We start from the raw sequence: 25,642 nt of genomic DNA, 5'->3' as shown, positions 1-25,642 counted from the left end.
TCTCAACCTTGGTGACTAATGGAATTCATAGACTGGCTGGCAAGAATGCTTCTCATCTGATTGCCCATAAAAAAAAAAAAAGCTTAAAAAAACACCCTAGACCACCATAATTTAAACATTGGGGGATGGGAACTGGGAACTATCTTTTAAAGGCTCCCCCAGGTGATTCTGGACCCTACCAGGCAGAGGTTGACAAAATGGCACTTGGACATCCTGTAGAAGAGTGTCAGGATTTTCCTATCAACAATCCATTTTCCTTTCCTCTTCATGTCCCTTAGGAGCCCAGGGTTTAATGCCTTTCCAAGTTCAAGCTTATTGTAAATGCTGAACTCCTTGAGAATGGCTCCCAATGCATAGATAAAAGGGTGGAGAGAGAGATCGAACAGGAGGGTTTTCTATCAGTTATAAGTATGGAAACAATTTCATTTTTTTGCAAAGTAGTTATCACCATCTGTAACTATATTGTTTATTTCCTTGTTTATTTTCTCCTCACCAACCCCTGCTGTGAGAAGCTCCAGGAGAATAGAAACCTTGTCTTTCTTTCTTGATTCATGATCCCTGATACCCAACACTGTGTCTTACAATGTAGTACATGCTCACTAAGTATTTGTGGAATTAATTAAATAAAAGCTACACTTTGTTGAGCACCTGCTATGCGCCACTGTATCTGATATTTTATTTGATTATCTCACTGAATTCTCATGAGAACCTTGTAAATAGGTGTTATCATCTTTATTTAACCAGTGAAAAATCTGGAGACTTAAAGAAGTGAAGTAACTTATCCAAGGCAACCCAGCAAGTTAGCAAAAGAGTTGACAGTTGAACTCAAGTCTTTCTGCCTCCAAACTCAACACTCATCCTGCTTTACCATGTTTCCCTTGCTGACAAACAATTCTGGAATAAAATCTGCCTCAGCTGGAATTTGCAAATTGTTGGAACTCTCTTCCACCAGATGTGGAAGCCTGATTTAGCCTAGGGTAAAAGAAAACATGAAAGGAAGCTGCAGGATTAAAAGGGCCATCAACTCATCCCTAATTTTGTCACCACCTCCCAGAGCACAGTGGTGGACTTCCAAATTTTCCCTCCTGGGACTATCACTCCCTACCTGTTCTTGTGGAGATCCTTTGAAGCCAAGTGGCTCTCTCTGCTGCAGGCAATCACAGTAGTGCATTGGATGCAGTGTTGGGTCCTGGACTGGTTGCGCTAGTTAACAGGCCAGTTAGAGCCTTCACATGGATTTTTCTAAGTGGACATGGTGGGACAGCTTTCCTTCCCTCATCAAAAATGATTCTCTAAGAAGTGACTTTGGAGACATCCATGGCCATGTTTCCTCTCTCTGGGGTAAGGCACATCTCTGGTAGGAGTGGGTGATACCAACACAGAAGCAGAGGAAGGAAGACAGAGAGAGAATCCGGAGTCTTTGGTTCCAGTCACCACAGAGCTTTGCTTCATACCTGCCTATACTGGTTCTTGAGCCAGTTAGCTAGTTCAAGCATTTTTTCCTCAATGGTGGTAGGTTTTTATTTCTTGCATATTAGTCTTGACAATCACAGGGACATATAAAAAGTCTCCTTCCTGTGGTGCAAGGAGCCAGTCAACTCTTGAAACTCTGAATATTCCTTACAATGTGCATTTTTTACCTCTAGTGATACTGTAAAGAATAATGTTTAAGAATTTCTGCAAGTTTTGGGATCAGACATAATTAGAAAAGAGTCCTGCTCCATCATTCTGGAACCGTGTGACATAGGGCAAGTAACTTCAGCTTTCTGAACCTGTTTCCTGGACAATAAGAATTATAATTATACATATCTCACATATCTCATTTTTTTGAGGATTAATGATTGTGCACAATGCTGGAAGCATATTATGAGCAGTAGTTGTGTCCTTGTGTTTCCCTCTTCTCTTTCAGCGACGGCACACAGTATCCCCCTCCCCACTCTGTTTTATAATGTCTCTGGGACACCTCCAGGTTGCTAGAACAAGGCCAACCCTGAGAACATGATTGGGAGGGAAATAAATTTGTCTTACTCAGGTGTTTACCTGCCCTAGTGTTGGCTTTTTTTCCTCCTTAAGATGTGATGGTATAATTGTTGGGAGAGTAGTAGCCATTACCACCTCCTGACACTTGTATAAAGCCAACCAGAACAATTTGCTTTCCCATTTGAGTTTCATGAAAAACACAAGGTGAAGAAACTGAGACCCAGAGAACAGCCATTGACTTGTCTCACATCAAACAGTTCCTCCTTGTTGGAAGAAAAGAACTCAGGTCTGCCAGGGAGAAGTTCAATTTTGTACAGGCATAGAATCATTAGATGTTAGTTATGAAATATTCAGACATTTTCTTAAAATGCCTTAATATAAAGCTGAGGTGTACTTGTTCTAAACTTCTTTGTGCAAATAAATTGTACCCTTTGCGTGAATTAGGAAAACACAGAAAAGTCCCAAATTCTTCCATAAGTACTCTCTTTCTGTAACTTCTTCTGTGAAAATATAGTTATGCATGTATTTTTTCTAATTATAAATAGATTTATCGTTATTTTCTGCTTATAAGAGTAACAATGATTACTGGAAAAAACACAGAGTAGTAAATGCCTTAAAAATTAAAAATTACTGTAGTCCAGGCATTCATAATTAATCATAGTTCATTAATCATTTTGGTTCATGTATTTCAGCAGATTCTTTCACACATATACTCACACAGTTACAAAAACGAGATGGAACTTAAGATACAACCCCTTGTAGACTCTCTCTCTTTTCATGTAATATGACATAAACACTTAACCTGTGACACAGATTTCCTCTACACTATGTTTTCTAAAACTTTTTGTTATGGTAACTTCAAACTATACAAAAATAGCATAAGCATTGTAATAAACTTCCTGTACCTATTACCCACATTCAGCAACTACCAAGTATATACCCCCTATGCACTTTACTCAGTGGATTTGGTGGTGGGTATTATGAAGGGCACGTATTGCATGAAGCACTGGGTGTGATGCATAGACAATGAATTTTGGAACACTGAAGAAAAATTTTAAAAAAGCAAATTGCAAATATTATTTTATCCATAAATATTCAGTATATATCTCCAAAAGATTAGGACTCCTTTTTTGACTTCTTCTTTGCCAATTTGAATACTTTTTATTTCTTTTTGTTGTCTGATTGCTGTTGCTAGGACTTCTAGGACTATGTTGAACAACAGTGGCGAGAGTGGACATCCTTGTCCTGGTCCTGATCTCAAAGGGAAGGCTGACAGCTTTTTCCCCATTGAGAATAATATTCATTGTGAGTTTTTCATAGATAGGACTCTTTAAAAAAAAAAAGATTTATTTATTTGAGAAAAAGATCACAAGTGGGAGGGACACAGAGAGAGAGAGAATCCAAAGCAGACTCCATCCTGAGCTCAGAACCTGATATGGGGCTCAATCTCAGAACCCTGAGTTCACAACCTGAGCCAAAACCAAGAGTTGGATGCTCAACCAACTGTGCCACCCAGGTGCTCGAAAATTAGAGCTCTTTTAACTAATTGCAATTGTTCATAAGTACCATCAAATATCCAGTGTTCAACTTTCCCAATTGTCTCATAAATGACTTTAAAGAAAAATAATTACATGTTTCAAACAGGATTTAAGCAAGGTCTACTTACTGCATTTGTTTCAGATATTTCCTAAGTCTCTTTTTCTTTATGTATGCCTAATGTCATTTTGTTTTGTTTTGTTTTGTTTGTTAAAGAAGAAGCTAGGTTTGTTTTGTAGAGTGCTTACATTCTGAATTTTGCTGATTGCATCCTCTTGATGTCATTTAACATGTTCCTTTGTCCCCTAAATTTTCTAACAATTAGTAGTTAGATCTAGAGTTTTGATCAGAATATTTCTTAGGTGGTGGGTTGTATTTACACCAGGAAGTACTAGTCTAGAACACAACTTTTTTTTTAAAGATTTTATTTATTTATTTGACAGAGAGAGATCACAAGTAGATGGAGAGGCAGGCAGAGAGAGAGAGAGAGTGAGAGAGAGAGAGAGAAGCAGGCTCCCTGCTGAGCAGAGAGCCCGATGCGGGACTCGATCCCAGGACCCCGAGATCATGACCTGAGCCGAAGGCAGCGGCTTAACCCACTGAGCCACCCAGGCGCCCCTAGAACACAACTTTTAATGGTTGACTCATATAGATAGACTATAATTTCCTTAACCAATCACTTACTATTGGAATTTAAGTTGTTTCTTACATGTATCGTGATTACCAGCACTGATCCAACAGCCTTTTGGCCAAAACAAATTCCTTTCTTTAGACTAGATTCCTATAAGTAAATGCAGAGCCAGCACTAAAATATATGACCTTTGAGAAGGTTCCAAGGAGTTAAACTTTCTAAGAGGCTCTCTTGATAACTCCGAACTAGGCCACAGCATAAAGGCTGGCTGGGTTTAAGGGTAAGTGGAAGTACATCTCACTCTAGTGATACCCCAGTCTTGGGCAGAACCACACTTGCAACAAGTGGGTAAATGTCAGGGAAGACCCAGAAATAGATAAAGATGCTGAATATAAATGAAGTTGATAATAGAGGCCACCGATTCAGAATACTGATTTCTGCTGCCCTGAGGGGAACACTGGAGCCAGCCTTTGTAACAGTCCAGCCTTGTTTAGCTTATCAAATCTGGTTAGAGCAAAAGCCCCAGGATCCACCCACTTCATCAGAAACAAGTCTGAACAAGTCAGGCACTGTGTGCTTCAGATACCCAGGCATTTTGACAGTTCAGTTCTGACCACCAGCCAAATGTAAATTGAGAATGCCAAGTAATCCATCATGGGTTAGCCACGTGTGAGGTTAATGCCCCATCTCCTAGAAGCACACAAAGGGCCATTTGAGCAGGAAAGTCCCACCACCTCCTGCTGAAACACATAGCCTACATTTGGATCATCTTTCTGAACAGCATCTTGGTTTGGAAGGCACAGCTGTTGCCGAGATCCCTGAATATAGCCTGCTGTTCTCTGTGGAAGCGAGGGTAGATGAGTGTGGTTAACTTGAGACGCAGTAAAGCCCTCTAGCCTGCCCCTCCTCCAAATAGCCAACCTGCTGGCAGCCAGATGCTGATGTTTGCCCAATTATCCATGTCTGCTTGCAAATGGGAAAAGCTGGGTGGTAGTTGAACTCATCATATGACCTTAGGAACATCAGCACCCCTCTCAGGAGCTTGGTTCCACTGAATCTGGACAGGAACAGGCACTACTTCATACAGGAAAGTCCCCTTGGAATGCGCACTCAGCACTTCTGATCCTAGGAGTGTAGTTATTGACAGAAGTGGCCTTCCTTGACTTGACTCCCAGAGGTGTGGCTTTTAGAGAATTCCATGAAACATGAGACATGGACCAAGAACAGATCTAGAGTCAGGTTTATGCCTCTAACAGCTGTGGCTTTCAAATTCTTTCAGATTGAAGAAGATGAAACAACAGCTGCACATTTATTCCTTGTTCTGGGGTTGGGAGGTGATGGAGGCAAATATGATGGAGACACAAAGGCCATGACTATTTTCTTCTTCAATAAACCCCAAATTATGTCTTGGGTCCCATAAAATAAGATGGAAAGTGACTACATGGAATTAGGTTCCCCCAACCCCTGTGACTTTTCAAATTCAGATTAATATTTTTGCTGGAAGATGCCCCAGGCTCACAGTATTTCAAGAAACCTTAAAGTTATCTAGTCTACATATAGGAACTGCATGGTCCTCCTGTATCATTCCACATGCTTACATCCATGACACACATTGTTAGTCACAGAGCTCTAGCCCATTTTCAAACATTCATTCTCATCACAGAGGTGGTCCAGGCAGTCTCTAGCAATGATACAGCGCTGACACTCAAGGTAAACTCATTTGCCATCCCCAATCTAGTCCAACTTGTGCATTTTACATATGGAAAACTGAGGCCAGAGAGGGAAAAATCTGCCCAGTCACACAGTGAATCGGTGTTATTTGTGGAAAGCTAAATAAAGGGCGTAGAATTCTTAGAAACGTCAAGCAAAATATAGGCCACTGCTTATTTACCTATTGTGTTGTATTTGTTCTATTTCCCTAGATTCATTGAACTGTTTCTCTAAATTTTGAGGGCTTTTTTTCCTAATATAAAAGCAATGTATCTCTATAGAAATACAAATAAACAAAACAAAAAACCCACTCAAAAGCAGCACCCACACATGAAACTACTGTGTCAAGCCATGGTCTATAGACCTTTCCTACGTGTATGTATACATTTACCCACATATCTATATTTTTATATGGGAGTAAATCAAATTTTCTTTTTAGAGCTCCTGGTCACAAGAAACTCTTAATGAAAGCAATGCTTCAGTTCATACATTTGATTGGACCCATAGTGTACATATTGTTTTATGACGTGGTTTGAGTAAATGTTCAATTGTAATGTCTAAATATTCATGGAAATTCCGTTGTTAGACACTTAGACTAACAGTTTTTTGCTACTATAATATCCACTATAAATTTTTGCTCACAGGCTTAATTGTTTTCTTTAGGGCAAACATATTTTAAAGGCTCTTGACACACATTGACAAATTGCTCTCCTATAGAGCTGGAAGCGGGAGGCTAGCAGGGTCTCTGAAGTACGTTTTTAAGCAACTTTATCCACACAAGATCTCATTATTTCTGTTGTTCTTTTATTCTGTTGGTATGCTTTGTGTATCAAGAAAGAGTGTAGAATTTCCAAAGGTAAAATCACATTTTTGCAGTTCCTAGGGTAAGAGACATGACTGAACACATAATAATGAATTAACATTTACTGAAAATTTACCAAGTGTTAGATGTCAGGCATTAACTCATAGGGTTGACAGCAACCCATCTTGCAGGGAAAGTTCAAAAGGGTTGAGTAACTTGCCTGATGCTTCATGGGACCAAGCTTGGTTAAGTCTGACCTTCATACTAACCCCTTTGCCATGCTGCCTCCACATAGTCACTACAAGTAAATATTTGTATGTGGGCTGGTGGATTATTTTCCTTTGGTAGGACAGACCTGAGCAACTCAGAAGGGAGCAGCCATAAAAATAGGCTAAAAACACAATCTTAGTTTCCTAGTCAGTCCTGGCTGGAATAGCCCCAGTGGATTTCAGCAATGTTTAAGCTGGGTTTGAGGGTATGGCCTGAGGTAGTATTTTTATTAAGGATTTCTTATGACTGGGAACTCAAAGAAGGAAGCTTGAATTATCCCATATAAAAATATAGCTACCCAAGTTTATCAGTGGCATTTCCTTTTTATAGTGTTTGGTGCTAATAATAGCCCCAAACTCCTCAACCCAACTTTCCAGCTTTTTAAAAGAACAGTACTTATAAGAATGTCTGAATAATTGTGACTGGAGGGATTTATTCCATGCAGTGTTTCCTGTGGTTTCTCTGGAGAAAGCAAAGGGCTTGGGAGTTGGTGGCTATGTACAGTCTCTGTGCTGCCTCAGGGATCTTGTGAGTAAGAGCCAGAGAGAGGCTCCTAAGGAAGTGAGAGGGGATGTGAGGTAAGAGGAGGAGAGAGACATGAGGGTTTTTATAGAGAACTCAGAATAAATCAGGTTATCTTCTTGGATTCCAGGGAGCTGAGTAAGAAAACTGGGACCCTTTCTCCCTTTTGTTGTCTTCTGGACAGTTGTGTTCTTGTCAGGCCAGCACTTGCTGTCTGATAGAACCTGAGAAGGGATTGTCACCTCTTAGAGAATGAAAGGTCTTGGCAAAGCAGAGAGTGATTTTATAAACCAAAATGTTCTCTGAAGGTTTCCAGCTGTTGTCTGCTTCAACATCTTCCACATGTCTGCTGGTGGAGGCCCTCTCCCTGCCACAGCACCTGTGGAACAATTTTCCATGTTTCAAGGTTCTTTCCTTTTGAAAAAATTATTTTTGGAGATATAATTTACATATAATAATATGTACTCATTTTAAGTGCACATATACTAGATAAACTCTGATGAATGTGGGCACCCATACAACCACTACCACCCCATCACCTCAAAAAAATTCTTATCTGCTCCTTCCAGCCAATCCCCTCCCCCCAGCCTCCACTCTAGGCCACCACTGATCTACTTTCTATCACTGCGACTTAGTTTTGCCATTTCCAGAATTTCACATAAATTGGATCATAAAGTATGTACTATCTTGGTCATGACTTCCTTCACTAGACATAAAATTTTTGGGATTCATCAGTGTTATTGCATATATCAACAGTTCTTTTGCATTGCTGAGTAATATACTACTGCATGGATATATCACAATCTGTCTAGCCATTTGAGTTTGCTTCTTTTGATTATCATGAATGAAGTTGTTATATACATTCCTGTAAAAATCTTTTTATGGATATATGCATTCACTTCTCTTGGGCAAATATCTTAGAGTGGAATTGCTGGGTCATAAAATAAGTGTGTGTTTAACTTAATAAAAACCTGTCAAACAGTTTTCCAAAGTGGAGTAACTGAAAGTTCCAGTTGCTTCACACCCTCACCAATATTTGGTTTTGGCTATCCCTTCAAGTTTAGTCACTCACAGTGGTATCAAATAGCATCTCATAGTGCTTTTAATTTTCATTTCCCTTCTAACTAATCATGTTGAATATCTCTTCATGTGCTTATTGGCTATTCATATGTCACTCTTTTTGAAGGGTTTGTTAAAACCTTCTGTCCATTTTTCTTTAATTGAACTATCTCTCTTTATTGGCTTTCCAGAGTTCTTTTTATATTCTGGTTACAAGTCCTTTATCTGATATTTGCATTGCAAATATTTTCTCCCATATTGTGGCTTGCCACTTCAGTTTCTTAGTAGTGTCTTTCAAAGTGCAGTAGTGTTTTATTTGGTGAAGTCTAATTAGTCAGTTTTTCCTTTTATGGTTTAAACTTTTGTGTCTTGTCCATGAAATCTTTGCTTACCTCAAGGTTGTGAATATTTTCTCCTATGATTTCTTCTAGAAGTTTGTAGTTTTAGCTTTTGCTTTTAGCTCTACGATTTATATTGAAGCAATATTTGTATATAATGTGAGGTAAAAGACAAAATTCCTTTTTTTTTTTTCATACAGATATCCAGTTGTTACATAAATGTGAGTTGACTTCTAGTCCTGCTACTCACTGGCTATGACCTTGGACAAAGACTTAATCTCTCTGAGGCTCCATTTCTTTATCTGTAAAATGGGATAATTGTACCTACTTGCAGGGCACTTTATTTTCCTTCAAATAATATATATAAAAGATTTGTAATTGTGTTTGGCACAGTAGATCATAACTGAACTGTTATTATTCCTGGTCTGAAGACTAACATCCATTATATTTACAAAGCTATTTTCCATTTTTAAAGCCCACTTTTCCTCCATATCAGTCTTTAAGACTCCTTAGAAAACTGCTGGAGTTTTTACACTTCATCTGTACTCAGTAGAAGTTGTAGGTAGAACTGTGGCTTCCTGAAGGGCAAAGGTTGTGTTTACTCTTCTTTGCATTCTCCCCAGTGCCTAGATTGTGCTGGCTATACACACTAGATACTGTGATTTCACTTAGTGGGACAAAAATTTATCTAAGCTCTTCTTGAAGTCAGTCGTGTTTCTAGTCTTTTCTATCATCTCTCTTTCCCTCCACAGAGATCCCATGGGTTCTAAAGACCTCTGATGATCAACCCATGACTTCCACATCCCACCTTCTGTTTGGCTTGCTTCAGTCCTCCTGTTCCCAACACCCTCACCCTAAAACGTTTAAAACCACACTCATTGGTGGTATCCTAATCAAAGCTCTTTGGTTGCAAAAACAGAAACTCACTCAAGTTAGTTCAAGTAGAGGCAGTGTTAACTGAAAGGCTATAGGGGGACAATCACACAAGTGAAGGGTAAGAGAAACAGGGGAGCTTGGAGAACAGCTTGCTTGACTTGAGTGACCAAGGACAGCCCTCTCTTTTATTCTATATAAAAGCATGTGAAATGAAGTCTGGCTCTGTTTGAATAGGGGAACATGGTGTGAGAAGTCTTTTCCAGTAGATGAAACAGCTTGTGTAAAGACAGGAAGATAGAAATGGCTATTCTCAAATACTGCTTGGCACTATGTTTATTTGGAAATCCAACTCACCTTCCCAACTGAATTCTGAATATGAACTTGATATTCTTTCTTAACATTACTTTAAAACAAAATAATAATAATAATAAGAAGAAGAATTACCATCATCACCACCATTACCATTACCGTCATCACCACCATGAGAACTATGTTTAACAATTACATGCTAGCTACAGTACTAGATGCTTTTCTATACCTTTTTTTTTTTTTTTTCCTAATCTCAAAGGCCTTTGAAATTTTATAGCTGAGGAATTTGAGGCTCAGGGAAGGTGTGTTCTTTAACTTGACCAAAGTGATTACTTAGAAGACACAGACAGGGGAAAGACAAACCCAAAAAAGATCTGCTGGTTCCCAAAGTCCCTTAATCTTGAAGCTCAAGGCCTCTTTAAGAACATGGTTTCAACTCTTGACTTGCTTGTTGAATTAAAAAGGCTCCCTGTGATTGGTATTGGAAATCCTCCCCCAACCCCTTCCCAGTCATCTGTAACTATTAAGCTATTAGTGCAGTCCTGAACTAAAGATCTTTAATGATGACTTTGTCTATAATGAAGGTTTCTAGCTCTTTAAAAGACAGAAAATCATTATTTCTTCTGACAAGCCCTTCTTCAAATGGGATCTTAATCCTCAAACCTCCAAGAATATTGATACTGGGAGGAAGTCATTGCTCAGCCCCAGTTAGCACTGTTAATCTTTGGGCAAACTGCTTCTTTTAAAGTCATTTCCTTGACTTGGCTTTCTGTGTAAAGAACTTGGTTACAGAGAATGCATGGGAAGGGCTTTGCCACTGATACTGATCAATAACCTTCAAGAGGCAGGGAGGAAATGACAGGCTTAAGTGGCCCCTGGTGACCCTCTTGAGCCAAATGCACTTTCAAGATATGTACAACAATGGCTTTTTAAACCCAGGTCCATATTCAGAGAAAAATATTAACTTGTGCATTTGTTGCAGTCTCTGAGATGGAATCTTTGGGCCAGCAAAAGAAACTCTCTCATCTCCATTCTCTGACTCATGGTCCCCGTATACCACTAAAATGACTCAGTCTGTAAAAGAAGAAGCAGGGCTATGGACAAAGACTGTGGCCCAGGAAGTAATATGAATCACTCCAATATGGTACATGGGGCACCACCCCTTGTTGGCATTAAATTCCAACTCTGCCCTGCCCTCAGCATCCCCTCCCACCGCCTGCTCTGGTGATTTGTCTACCACACAGTCTCATAAACATAGCTCTGAGTTGGTTGCTAAGACCAATTATTGGCATCTATATAACTCTTTGTAGTTAGCAAGGCATTTTGAATAATTTATCAATCCACCCATGCATTCATTCAGTGAAAACGTACTGGGTAATAATAGTAATATTATGGGCCCACCATGGGACAAACATTGTGCCAGACATAGAAGGTATAGTGATAATCAAAAGAGTCATACAGGGACGCCTGGGTGGCTCAGTTGGTTAGGCAGCTGCCTTCGGCTCAGGTCATGATCCCAGAGTCCTGGGATCGAGTCCCACATCGGGCTCCTTGCTCATCAGGGAGCCTGCTTCTCCCTCTGCCTCTGCCTGCCATTCTGTCTGCCTGTGCTTGCTCTCTCTCCCTCTCTCTCTCTCTGACAAATAAATAAATAAAATCTTTAAAAAAAAAAAAAAAGAGTCATACAGTCATGGTCACTGCCATCATGGAGTAGGTAGTCCAGGGCAGAGTTTTTGTTTATTTGTTTGTTTGTTTGTTTAAACGATTCAGTGAAATTCAGTTGAATTGTGATATAAAAGGCATTTCTTACTGAGGATCATGGTCAAAAACATAGAAACACACTGGTTTAGTGGACGGTATTGTCAAAGATTCCTCTAACTATCCTCCTCACAGTCACTGGAGAGTTCACGGAGTTTCATGCAGGAGACAGAAAATATTATTACTATTCTTACTTGGAATAATATTCATCAAGCATTGTACCTTGCAGGGTAAACAAAGGTTATCAAACACATTTGTCCTAGCTTTCAATCCTTTTGGGGCTCCCCATTACCCTCAGGATGAAGGCTCAACATCTTAGCCTAGAGGATCTTGTTTCTCTCTCTCTCTCTCCCTTCCTTTACCACTGTTCATACTGTTCACCTTCATCCTTCTCAAATGCCCTTCTGATCCCAGCTGCCTGGAAATACCTCCTCACCTTTGAACACTCGGGTTAAGTGTCACGTCCTCTGTGCCTTTGCTTCTTGTTTGGTCTTTCACTGTCACATCTCCTTATTTCTTCTGGTTACGGCACCCTTTTTTCATTAGGAAGTCCCCTCCACCCCACTACCACCACACTCAATGAGGTGCTGATGATAGGCAGGGCTTATCGGGTGGTCTCACGATCCAGACCTGGAACCCCATGTTCTGGATATTGCAATTGGTTCAAGGATGGCATACAAACCAAGCAAGGCCAGTAACAGTCTGTGAGCCTTTTGTGTTAAGACAGTTCAAGTTGGGTCCCCAAATGGTCATGAATATACAATGTCTAACTTTATAGTACCCTTATTTGTCTATAGCATATCTCCTACTGTACTGTAAATTCCCTCAAGCAGAGACTGTTCTTTGATTTAAAAAATATGTGTGTATGGCTTTGTGTGTGTATAAAAGTAATATATTCTCTTTGTAGAAAAGTGGTGGATAATTTGCTATAGAAAAATTTTAAAACACACAAAAACATTGTTAAACACCTGTAATCCTCTCTCTCCCAAAGACATTCTTTAAAAGATTATTTATTTATTTATTTATTATTTATTAATTTATTTATTTTAGACAGACAGAAAGAGAAAGAGAAGGGGGCAGATGGGGAAGGAGAGGGAGAAAGAATTTGAATTGACTCTGCACCAAGTGTGGAGCTCAATGTGGACCTTGATCCATGACCCTGAGATCATCCGAGAGTCGGATGCTTAACTGACTGAGCCACCCAGGGGCCCCTCCCAAAGACATTTTAACAGTCTTTTTATAATGCAGATGCACACAAAACTCACATTTTGCATAAGTACAATATAATTGAACATATGACTTTATAACTTCATTTTTTCACTAACGTGATACACTGTGAAAACTCTCCCATCTAATTAGCTGTTCTTCCTCATGATTTTTCTTGGCCATCAATTATTCTTAGTCAGGTAGAAAAGGTATCATGGGCAATTCATCAAAACTCTATTGGAGGGGCAGGAGTCAAGATGGCAGAGGAGTAGCAGGCTGAGATGACATCAGGTAGTAGTAGATCAGTTAAATAGCTTATCAAACCATTCTGAACACGGATATTGAAGAGAAGAAGAGCAGCAATTCTAGAACAGAAAATCGACCACTTTCTGAAAGGTAGGACTCGCGGAAAAGTGAATCCAAAGCGACGGGAAGATAGACTGCAGGGGGAGGGGCTGGCTCCCAGCAAGTGGCAGAGCAACAGAGCACAAAATCAGACCTTTTAAAAGTCTGCACTGAGGGACATTGCTCCAAGGCTAAGTGGGGCTGGAGCCCTCACGGGGACAGCATGGTCTTGGGTCCTGCAGGGCCACCAAAGGATCGGGGGTGTCTGAGTATTGCAGAGCTTACAGATATTAGAGCAGGGAAGCCAGCTACAGAGACAGAGCCGAGGAGTGAGCTCTCAGCTCGGGGTTACCTTAAATGTGATCTGTGGCACAGTCAGTCCACTGCTCTTTGAGCAGGGACTCCACAAGTGTCAGATCCAGGGACACCTCCCTGGAAAAGTGGCAGTGATCTGCTGGGTTTGGAGACTCCAGGTGGGGCTGTGTGCCAGAGACAGAGACGCTCAGTTGCAGGCCCGGTGAGCTCGGCCTGTAGCCGGAGGCCAGGGAGATGGGAGTGACTGAGCGCTTTTCTCCAAGGGCACACTGAGGAGTGGGACCCTGAGCTCTCGGTTCCTCTGGGCCAGAGATTGGGAGGCCGCCATTTTCATTCCCATCCTCCAGAGCTCTACAGAAAGCATCCAGTGAACAAAAACTCCCGAGAGCAAACCCGAGGAGATTACTTAGCCCGGGCCCTGGCAAGGGCAGTGCAATTTCGTCTCAGGCAAAGACACTTGAAAATCACTACAACAGGCCCATCCCCCAGAAGATCAGCAAGAAATACCACCCAGACCAAACTCACTTATCAAGGAGAACAGCGGAATTCCAGAAAAATTCCAGAGAAAGCAAAGCATGGAATTCATGTATTTCTCTCCATGATTCTTTAGGTTGGCAAAGTTAATTAATTTTTTTTAATTTTATTTTTTTCTTATTCTAATTTTTTTAAACTTTTACTCTTTCCTCTTTTAACGTTTTTTAACTAGTTAATCTTAACAATACCTTTCATAAAAAAATTTTTTTGAACCTTCATTATTATAGTCATATTTTATCCCTCATTGTATCTAACTTTATTTTTTGTGTACACATAGGGTATTTTCTTCTAAAAAATGCTGGGATACAACTTCTTCTAATAGATCAAAAGATACCCTAAATCTAGCACAGGGCTTTGTTCTAGTCTCCAGCCTGAGCAAATTCTCTCCACTTTCTTTTTTTTTTCTTTTCCCAACCAACTTATCAACTCCTTTTTTAGAATTTTTAAAAAATTTTCATCTTTATAGTCATATTCCATCCCTTCATCGAGTTTACACTTATTTGTGTGTGTGTGTGTGTGTGTGTGTGTGTTTCTTTCCTTAAAATTTTGGGAGGTAGTTTCTTCTAGAGACCAAAGTACTCCCAAAATGAAGTGGGTGGCTCTGTTCTATTCACCAGGCTAATATCTATATTTTCTTTTCTTCTTTAATTAAAAAAATCTTTTTTGAACTTCTTTTTACCCCCTTTCTTCCCCCCACAATTTGGGGTCTCTTCTGATTTGGTTAACTCACGTTTTTCTGGGGCCTTTTCCACACTTTTAGTATTTCATTCTCTCCTTCATATATTTTTATCTGGATAAAATGACAAGGTGGAAAAACTCACCACACACACACACACAAAAAAAGAATAAGAGGCAGTATCGAAGGCTAGGGACCTAATCAATATGGACTTTGGTAATATGTCAGATCTAGAGTTCAGAATGACAATTCTCAAGGTGCTAGCTGGGCTCAAAAAAGGCATGGAAGATATTAGAGAAACCCTGTCTGGAGAAATAAAAACCCTTTCTGGATAAATAAAAGAAGTAAAATCTAACCAAGTTGAAATAAAAAAAAGCTATTAATGAGATGCAATAAAAAATGGAGGCCCTTACTGCTAGAATAAATGAGGCAGAAGAGAGATTTAGTGATATAGAAGACCAAATGACAGAGAATAAAGAAGCTGAGCAAAAGAGAGACAAACAACTACTGGACCATGAGGGAGAATTCGAGATATAAGTGATACCATAAGACGAAACAACATTAGAATAATTGGGATTCCAGAAGAAGAAGAAAGAGAGAAGGAAGCAGAAGGTATATTGGAGAGAATTATTGTAGAGAATTTCCCTAATATGGCAAAGGGAATAAGCATCAAAATCCAGGAGGTGCAGAGAATTCCCCTCAAAATCAATAAGAATAGGTCCACACCCTGTCATCTAATAGTAAAACTTACAAGTCTTAGTGACAAAGAGAAAATCCTGAAAGCAGCCCGGGACAAGAAGTTTGTAACATACAATGGTAAAAATATTAGATTGGCAGCAGACTTATCCACAGAGACCTGGCAGGTCAGAAAGAGCTGGCATGATATATTCAGAGCACTAAACAAGAAAAACATGCAGGCAAGAATATTATACCCAGCTAGGCTATCATTGAAAATAGGAGAGATAAAAAGCTTCCAGGACAAAAAACAAACAAACAAACCTAAAAGAATTTGTAAACACCAAACCAGCTCTACAGGAAATATTGAAAGGTGTCCTCTAAGCAAAGAGAGAGCATAAAAGTAGTAGACCAGAAAAGAACAGAGACAATATACAGTACAGTCACCTCACATTCAATACAATGGCACTAAATTCATATCTCTCAATAGCTACCTGGAATGTAAATGGGCTCAATGCCTCAATCAAAAGACATAGGGTATCAGAATGGATTAAAAAAAACAAAACCCATCAATATGCTATCTATAAGAAACTCATTTTATACCCAAAGACACCTCTAGATTTAAAGTGAGGGGGGTGAAAAACAATTTACCATGCTAATGGACATCAAAAGAAAGCTGGGGTGGCAATCCTTATATCAGATCAATTAGATTTTAAGGCAAAGACTATAATAAGAGATGAGGAAGGACACTATATCATACTCAAAGGGTCTGCCCAACAAGAAGATCTAACATTTTAAATATCTATGCCCCTAATGTGGGAGAAGCCAGTTATATAAACCAATTAATAACAAAATCAAAGAAACACATCAACAATAATACAATAATAGTAGGGGACATTAACACCCCCTTCACTGAAATGGACAGATCATCCAAGCAAAAGATCAACAAGGAAATAAAGGCCTTAAATGACATACTGGACCAGATGGACATCACAGATATATTCAGAACATTCCATCCCAAAGCAACAGAATACACATTCTTTAGTGCACACGGAACATTCTCCAGAATAGATAACATCCTGGGTCACAAAGCAGGTCTCAAACGGTACCAAAAGATTGGGATCATTCCCTGCATATTTTCAGACCACAATGCTCTGAAGCTAGAACTCAATCACAAGAGGAAATTTGGAAAGAACCCAAATACATGGAGGCTAAAGAGCATTCTACTAAAGAATGAAAGGGCCAACCAGGAAATTAAAGAAGAATTGAAAAAATTCATGGAAACAAATGAAAATGAAAACACAACAGTTCAAAATCTTTGGGACACAGCAAAGGCAGTCCTGAGAGGAAAATATATAGTGATACAAGTCTTTCTCAAGAAACAAGAAGGTCTCAAATACACAACCTAACCCTACACCTAAACGAGCTGGAGAAAGAGCAACAAAGAAAGCCTAAACCCAGAAAAGAAGAGAAATAATAAAGATCAGAGCAGAAATCAATGAAATAGAAACCAAAAAAACAGTAGAACAAATCAACGAAACAAGGAGCCGATTCTTTGAAAGAATTAATAAGATTGATAAACCCCTGGCCAGACTTATCAAAAAGAAAAGAGAAAGGACCCAAATAAATAAAATCATGACTGAAAGAGGAGAGATCACAATCAACACCAAAAAAATACAAACAATTATAAGAACATATTATGAGCAACTATATGCCAGCAAATTTGACAATCTGGAAGAAATGGATGCATTCCTAGAGAAATATAAACTATTGCAACTGAACCAGGAAGAAATAGAAAACCTGAACAGACCCATAACCAGTAAGGAGATTGAAGCAGTCATCAAAAATCTCCCAACAAACAAGAGTCCAGGGCCAGACAGCTTCCCAGGGGAATTCTACCAAACATTTAAAGAAGAACTAATTCCTATTCTCCTGAAACTGCTCCAAAAAGTAGAAATGGAAGGAAAACTTCCAAACTCATTTTATGAAGCCAGCATTACCTTGATCCCAAAACCAGACAAAGATCCCATCAAAAAAGAGAATTACAGACCAATATCCTTGATGAACACAGATGCGAAAATTCTCACCAAATTCTAGCCAATAGGATCCAACAGTACATTAAAAGGATTATTCACCACGACCAAGTGGGATTTATTCTAGGGCTACAAGGTTGGTTCAACATCCGCAAATCAATCAATGTGATACAATACACTAATAAAAGAAAGAACAAGAACCATATGATCCTCTCAATAGATGCTGAAAAAGCATTTGACAAAGTACAGCATCCCTTCCTGATCAAAACTCTTCAAAGTGTAGGGATAGAGGATACATACCTCAATATCATCAAAGCCATCTATGAAAAACCCATAGCAAATATCATTCTCAATGGAGAAAAACTGAGAGCTTTTCTGCTAAGGTCAGGAACACAGCAGGGATGTCCATTATCACCACTGCTATTCAACATAGTACTAGAAATCCTAGCCTCAGCAATCAGACAACAAAAAGAAATTAAAGGCATCTAAATTGGCAAAGAAGAAGTCAAACTATCACTCTTCGCAGATGATAAGATACTATATGTGGAAAACCCAAAAGACTCCACTCCAAACCTGCTAGAACTTGTACAGGAATTCAGCAAAGTGTCAGGATATAAAATCAATGCCCAGAAGTCAGTTGCATTTCTCTACACCAACAACAAGACAGAAGAAAGAGAAATTAAGGAGTCCATCCCATTTACAATTGCACCCAAAACCATAAGATACCTAGGAATAAACCTAACCAAAGAGGCAAGAATCTATACTCAGAAAACTATAAAGTACTCATGAAAGAGATTGAGGAAGACACAAAGAAATGGAAAAATGTTCCATGCTCATGGATTGGAAGAACAAATATTGTGAAAATGTCGATGCTACCTAAAGCAATTTACACATTTAATGCAATCCCTATCAAAATCCCATCCATTTTTTTCAAAGAAATGGAACAAATAATCCTAAAATTTATATGGAACCAGGAAAGACCTTGAATAGCCTGAGGAATGTTGAAAAAGAAAGCCAAAGTTGGTGGCATCACAATTCCAGACTTCAAGCTGTATTACAAAGCTGTCATCATCAAGAGAGTACTGGCACAAAAACAGACACATAGATCAGTGGAACAGAATAGAAAGCCCAGAAATAGACCCTCAACTCTATGGTCAACTAATCTTTGACAAAGCAGGAAAGAATGTCCAATGGAAAAAAGACAGTCTCTTCAACATATGTATTGGGAAAATTGGACAGCCACATGCAGAAAAATGAAACTGGACCATTTCCTTACACCACACGAGAAAATAGACCCAAAATAGATGAAGGACCTCAATATGAGAAAGGAATCCATCAAAATCCTTGAGGAGAACACAGGCAGTAACCTCTTCGACTTCAGCCGCAGCAACTTCTTCCTAGGAACATCACCAAAGGCAAGGGAAGCAAGGGCAAAAATGAACTATTGGGATTTCATCAAGATCAAAAGCTTTTGCACAACAAAGGAAACAGTTAACAAAACCAAAAGACAACTGACAGAATGGGAGAAGATATTTGCCAACGATATATCAGATAAAGGGCCAGTATCCAAAATCTATAAAGAACTTATCAAAGTCAACACCCAAAGAACAAATAATCCAATCAAGAAATGGGCAGAAGACATGAACAGACATTTCTTCAAAGAAGACATCCAGATGGCCAACAGACACATGAAAAAGTGCTCCACATCACTCAGCATCAGGGAAATATAAATCAAAACCACAATGAGATACCACCTCACACCAGTCAGAATGGCTAAAATTAACAAGTCAGGAAATGACAGATGTTGGTGAGGATGCGGAGAAAGGGGAACCCTCCTACACTGTTGTGGGAATGCAAACTAGTGGAACAACTCTGGAGAACAGCATAGAGGTTCCTCAAAAAGTTGAATATAGAGCTACCCTACAACCCAGCAATTGCACTACTGGGTATTTACCCTAAAGATACAAATGTAGTGATCCGAAGGGGCATGTGCAACCGAATGTTTATAGCAGCAATGTCCACAATAGCCAAACTATGGAAAGAACCTAGATGTCCATCCACAGATGAATGTATAAAGAAAAGTGGTATATATACACAATGGAATACTATGCAGCTGTCAAAAGAAATGAAATCTTGCCATTTGCGATGATGTGGATGGAACTAGAGGGTATTATGCTTAGTGAAATAAGTCAATCAGAGAAAGACATTATCATATGATCTCCCTGATATGAGGAAGTTGAGAGGCAATATGGGGTGTTTGGGGGGTAGGAAAGGAATAAATGAAACAAGATGGGATTGGGAGGGAGACAAACTATAAGAGACTTTTAATCTCACAAAACAAACTGAGGGTTGCTGGGGGGAGGGGTGTATGGAGAGGGTGGTTGGGTTATGGACATTGGGGAAGGTATGTGCTATGGTGAGTGCTGTGAAGTATAAACCTGGCGATTCACAGACCTATACCCTGGGGTTAATAATACATTATATGTTAATAAAAAAAAAAACCTCTATTGGAAATTTAGTGGTTTTTACTTTTCATTATTATAAAAAACACAGTGTCTGATTTATGCCAAAGATGACACTGCAAAGAATGGTCTTTTCATTGAATGATGCTGATCAATGAGATACCCATATGGCAGGTGTAATTGTTATCTATTGCTGGGTCACAATATTACCACAAACTTGTACTTTAATGCAATGTAACATGTTATCTCAAAGTTTCTGTAGACAAGAATTTAGAATGGCTTAAGCAGGCCCTCTGCTTCAGGGTCTCACAAAGCTGCAATCAAGGTGTTGGCTAGGATTGCAGTATTGTTGAAGGTTCAACTGGGGAAGGATCAGCAATCAAATTCATGAGGTTATTGGGAGAATCCAGTTCTTTGCAGGCTGTCAAAATGAGAGCCTCGGTTTGTTTGTTTATTTTTAAGATTTATTTATTTATTTTAGACAGAGAGATAGTAGGGTGAGAAGAGGGGCAGAGGGAGAGAGAATCTCAAGCAGACTCCCCACTGAGCATAGGGCCTGAAGCAGATCTCTATCCCACAACCCTGAGATCATGACCTGAGTCAATATCAAGAGTTGGATGCTTAACCAACTTAACCACTGAGGGTCCCCAAGAGCCTCAGTTTTCTGTTGACTCTTGGCTTGAGGCCGTCCTTAACCTCCTTGCTGCATGCCTCTTTCCATGGAGTAGCTCAGACAGAGACTCCTCCTTAATTGGGTGCTACAATTTTAAGTAACATAATCACATACATCCTGTCACCTTTCCGATATTTTATAAGTAAGAAACAACTCACAGATCCCACCCACACTCACGAGGAAGGGATAACCCTAGAACATAAGCACCAGTGTGGGAATCAGAGCGGCTGCCCTGGACTCTGCCTCAGTGAGCTTCCCAAACTTGCTTGATACATGACCCCTGTAATGTCTCAGTAACTTTTTCTCATGGCACCTCTAGCCCAGAAAAATACCTATCATTTTTTTTATTAAGTAGTTAGATCCAAACAATTTAGTAAATATTTATATCCTAACAATTTCACAATCATTTGAAAAAACAGTACATATAATTTGAAAGAAAAATAATATTTTATTTTACTTTTAAGCAATCACAATCTTTGCTAATGGATTTACACTCCTGTTGGGCACTGTAGGGCTTCTTCGGCCTTGAATCATAGTGAACACCATTTCATACCTCCCGATTTCAAGGGGTATTTACTTTTACCACAGCAACTTCAAAGAACCCAACTTTGCAAAAATATGATATCATTGAAGAGAATATGGTATGATTCAATGTTAAACTATGAACTACTCCAAGTTAATAGTTCGTGTGGTATCCAACAGGTGTCACTGTGCTTCTCTTAAAAATGTAAAATATCTTCCAGCACCCTGTGAATTCACTATGGCTTCCAATGGTGACTTGGTACATGGTTTGGGAACCATGGCCATATAGAAATATTTCCTAGACCTTTACTTCATACCGTAAAGAAAATCAATTTCTGATAGATTGCTTATGTAAAGGTAAAACGAAAACAGTAAAGCTTTTAGAGGAAGAACATTTTTCCGATCCTAGGCTAGTGCACAATCTCTTGAATAGGATTCAAAAATGTACTAAACATAAAAAATTAATAAATTTGACAATATTAAGAATTTTTTTCAATCAAAGGTGAGTAAAAAGGCACCTTAAAAAGGGAAATAGATTTGAACTGACTTTTCAGAAAAGAGGATATCTAATGACCAATAATTCTAGGAAGTTTTCAACTTCATTAATCATCAGGAAATGAAAATTGAAACCACACCTCGATACTGACACACCCACCAGATGGCTAAAAAATTTTTAAAGTTTCATCAGGGATGTGAAGAAACCAGAACTCTCTTACAAAGTTAGTGGGGATGCGAACAGGTGCAATCATTTTGTTCAACTACGTAGCACTATCTACTAAAGTGGATCATATGTGATTACCCAGCATTGTCACTCCCAGGTATACACTCCAAAGAATTGCAGATATATCTTAACCACAATACATTGACAACAGCACTGTTTACAACAGTCTTGTAGTCTGGAAACTACCCAAATGTCCAAAAATAGCAGAATAGGTAAATAACTTGTCGAGTATTCCAGTAATGGACAACTATACAGAATAAGCAACTTATAACTACATAAAGAGTATAGTGGAATCTCACAGACATAGTGTTAAGTAAAAGAAGCCAGGGCATCCCAACCTTCTTCCTTCTCCCCCCACTCCGTGCAATGTAAACCACATACAGTGTGACTCCATTTACATAAAGTACAAAAAGAGTAAAATTAGTCTTTACTGTTAGAAGTCAAGCTAATAGTTCTCCTTGGTGGGAAGGGCATCTGTGAGTAGAAAGGGGCAAAAGAGGGCTTCTGGAGGGCTGGGCATGTCTTCTTTCTTGATCTGGGACCAATCATGGCTGCGTTTAGGTTGTGAAACAGGTGAGCAGTATACTTTATTATATGTTTACTCAATACACACATGTATGTCGTACATCGATACAAAGCTGAAGAAATGCTGCAATGAACATCCTTGTAGCTGTATTTTTGCAGATATACCAGTTTTTTTTTTCTCTTTTGACTAAATTCCTAGAAGTGGGATTGCTAAATCAAATGGTTTGAACATTTTTACAATTTACAATATATCTTGCCAACTTGTCAGGGAATGCTTTTATTTGTCTTTGTCTCCCTGTGCTTAGCATCATGCCACTGACTAATTGACATTTGAATGGGTCAATGGATGAATCAATGAGGGCCTTCTTTCAATTCCTTGAATGAGTTAGGTTTTTTCAAGCCTAAGAGCAGGTCCTGTTTGCTCTGCCCAGAAATCTCGTTCCCCTGTTCTTCGTACTACTAACTCCCAGCTTTAAAAATACTCAACTGAGAGCCTTCCCCACCCATGCTGTCTAAAGTACTCTTCCTCTTATTCTCTGTCTTAGCTTCTCTTGTATACAAATCCCAATGCAAAATTATTATATTTGATTTATTTGTGTAGTTGCTTGTTTGTTACCATCCTCCCACTGGACTCTAAGTACCATTGAAGATAGGAATGATGTATGTCTTGCCCACTATTTTAACCTCAGCACGCACCTAGCACACTGCTTAGGAAGGAGAGAGCCTTCATGTTAATGAGACATTTTCAACCACAAGGGTGGCTCAGATGGACTCAGATAGACTTAAACAAAAAAAAATTTTTTTTTTGGCTCATGTAATTGAGAAATTCAAGGGGTAGGTTTCCTTCAGACATGACTGGATCCACAAGTTCCAATAATATTATTAAGCTCTTGTCTCTTTCTATTTCCTGTCACTATTTGACTTCATTTAAGACAGGTTGTTTTCTGACACAGGAGCAAAAGAACTACCCACACAGTCCCAAGCTTACACTGCTAACCAGCTCAGAAGAAAAGGGAGCAACTTTTTGATAGGGTTGTCAAGAATCTTGGGAAGGATGTTCATTGTGCCAGCTCAGAGCCATATACCCATTACTGAGCCAAGCATAGTGGATATGGGGATGGAGTTCTACACCCAGGCCTTGGTTCCTTGACTGTCTCTTAGTGGGTGGATGGGTGGGAGAGGAAGCTCTACCCCATCCAAACCACAAGCATAGATGTGCACAAGTGCAAGACCACTTGGGGCTAATTACTTGCCTAACTCCCAGTCCTACTTACCACTTGATGAGCTGCAGGGACTCAGCTCTCTCACTGGGCATATGCAGCCATTAACCTAAACCAGGCAGCTGAGACCTACAAGTAATTGAACTATTTTCCAGCTAAGTGAGGCCAGCTAAAATTAAGTGCTTCCCTGAACCTTGATTGCCGTTTTTATTCAGGCAGTATATTGGCATTCCCTGAATGCCTTCACAATTTGCAATTTATTTGAGTTTTAGGTGGTCTGCCCTTTGTAACAAATATAGGTGTGGAGTTCATGTATAACATTTTCCTCCTTCCCAATCTTTATCCTAAACTAAGTCTGTTTATACAGTTTTCTGTTTAAATCTCATGCTCCCACCCTTCTGTTTTATCCACCTCCTTCACCTGCTTCAATCAGATCAACCTAAAATTGACTGAGCTAAGTGACAAATAGGAATTTTCTCATTGGTATGCAGAAGTACATCAGATACATAAACTCACTGGCAGCCTTAGTATTCATTGCCTTGCAGACTCATCACTTTAGACTTCCAATTTGGCTCCTTTTTCAGGGTTTGTCCATGACCTTGAGGAAGTCAATTCCCTCTTTCTGGACCTTGGTAGCTCTAGCTATAAGATGAAATAATTACCCCATCTGCTGAATAAGATGGTTTCTAAAGTGTCCCCTCAGATATCAGATCCCAGCATTATTTTTCTCCCCTCCTTAGCAATCTGGTGATGAGAAGGTTATCATTAAGTGTGAGGTGGCTGTGGGACCAGCCACTTAATTTGTGGATTCCCATACAAAATGTCCAAAATTATTAAGAGTTTCAAGATAGCAACAGCAAAGCGTTAAGTCAAGTATGGGGCCCTTCTGAGAGTGGAGTCTTGTGCATCTGCCTGGGTTCCACTTCTGTGAAGCCAGCCATGGATGTCTGAATTAATTTGATCAGATTAACCAGCTATGCTGATGACCCTCCTCAAAATTCTGCATTATATATCTCCGCCATCTTTTGGAGGGGTAGCAAAATCAAATATCTATAAATTAATGAGTGATGTGGGCTGGGGTTGGTGGTAACTGTGACAAAATGGAGAACAAATGTTCTCCCTAAAAGAAGCAGCTAATACTATCTGCCAGTTTTCACCATGGGAGAATTTAGGTTTATTATTATCCAACCTTTTAATGTTTCAAAAGAAACCAGGATCAGGATTAAAAACAAAACAAAACAAAAACAACTCCTGAGTGTTTTTTTTTTTTTTTTAACGTTGGTAACTGTTGACAAAAATTATCTAAAATTTGTCAATAAGGCAAAAGGATAATTGCAATTTCTTTTAAGGCACCCAAGAACAGTGGTTCTCAAAATATGCATTCTAATCAACAACATCAGCATTACCTGAGAACAAAGAATTAGTATATATATGCTTATATATAAGTGATATGAATAAAAGCAATGATACAAGAGACAGAAGGGAAGAATTGAGGTTATTTTGTTATTATAAGGTATTCACACTACCTTTGATGTGGTATAGTGTTATTTGAAAATGGACTTGTATTAGTTATAAATACATATTGCAAACTCTAGAACAACCACTAAAACAAGTTTTTTTAAGTATTGAAATACAATCAATACACTAAGAAAGAAAATGGAGTCATATAAGATGTTCAAAAAACCCACAAAAAGGTGAAAAAGAGAGGAAGATAAAAATAAGAACAAAGAACAAGGACAACAAATAGAAAACATAACAAATATGACAGATATTAATCCAACTATATCAATAAGCTCTTGGAATATCAATAGTCTAAGTGAACCAATTAAAAAAAGAGAGAGATTAAAAAGAGAGAGAGAGAGAGAGACTGTCAGAGTGAATAAAAAGACCCAATTATATGGTGTATACAAGAAACCCACTTTAAATATAAAGACATGTATACAT

The 25,642-nt window shown here is 39.0% G+C and overlaps 1 long non-coding RNA gene across 1 annotated transcript in view; it reads right to left on the bottom strand.

Annotated features, from left to right (window-relative positions):
• Positions 1–4,149: 4,149 nt before the first annotated feature.
• The window catches only part of LOC125099973 (uncharacterized), a 32,957-nt gene continuing 11,464 nt past the window's right edge, over positions 4,150–25,642 (bottom strand). The window contains exon 3 of the long non-coding RNA XR_007127411.1: positions 4,150–7,830. This is a non-coding gene — a long non-coding RNA (uncharacterized LOC125099973). The remainder of the gene's footprint in view (positions 7,831–25,642) is intronic.

Source organism: Lutra lutra, chromosome 5 (assembly GCF_902655055.1).
Source record: "Lutra lutra chromosome 5, mLutLut1.2, whole genome shotgun sequence".
Classification (NCBI taxonomy): domain Eukaryota; kingdom Metazoa; phylum Chordata; class Mammalia; order Carnivora; family Mustelidae; genus Lutra; species Lutra lutra.
This window is presented reverse-complemented; position numbering and strand designations above follow the sequence as displayed.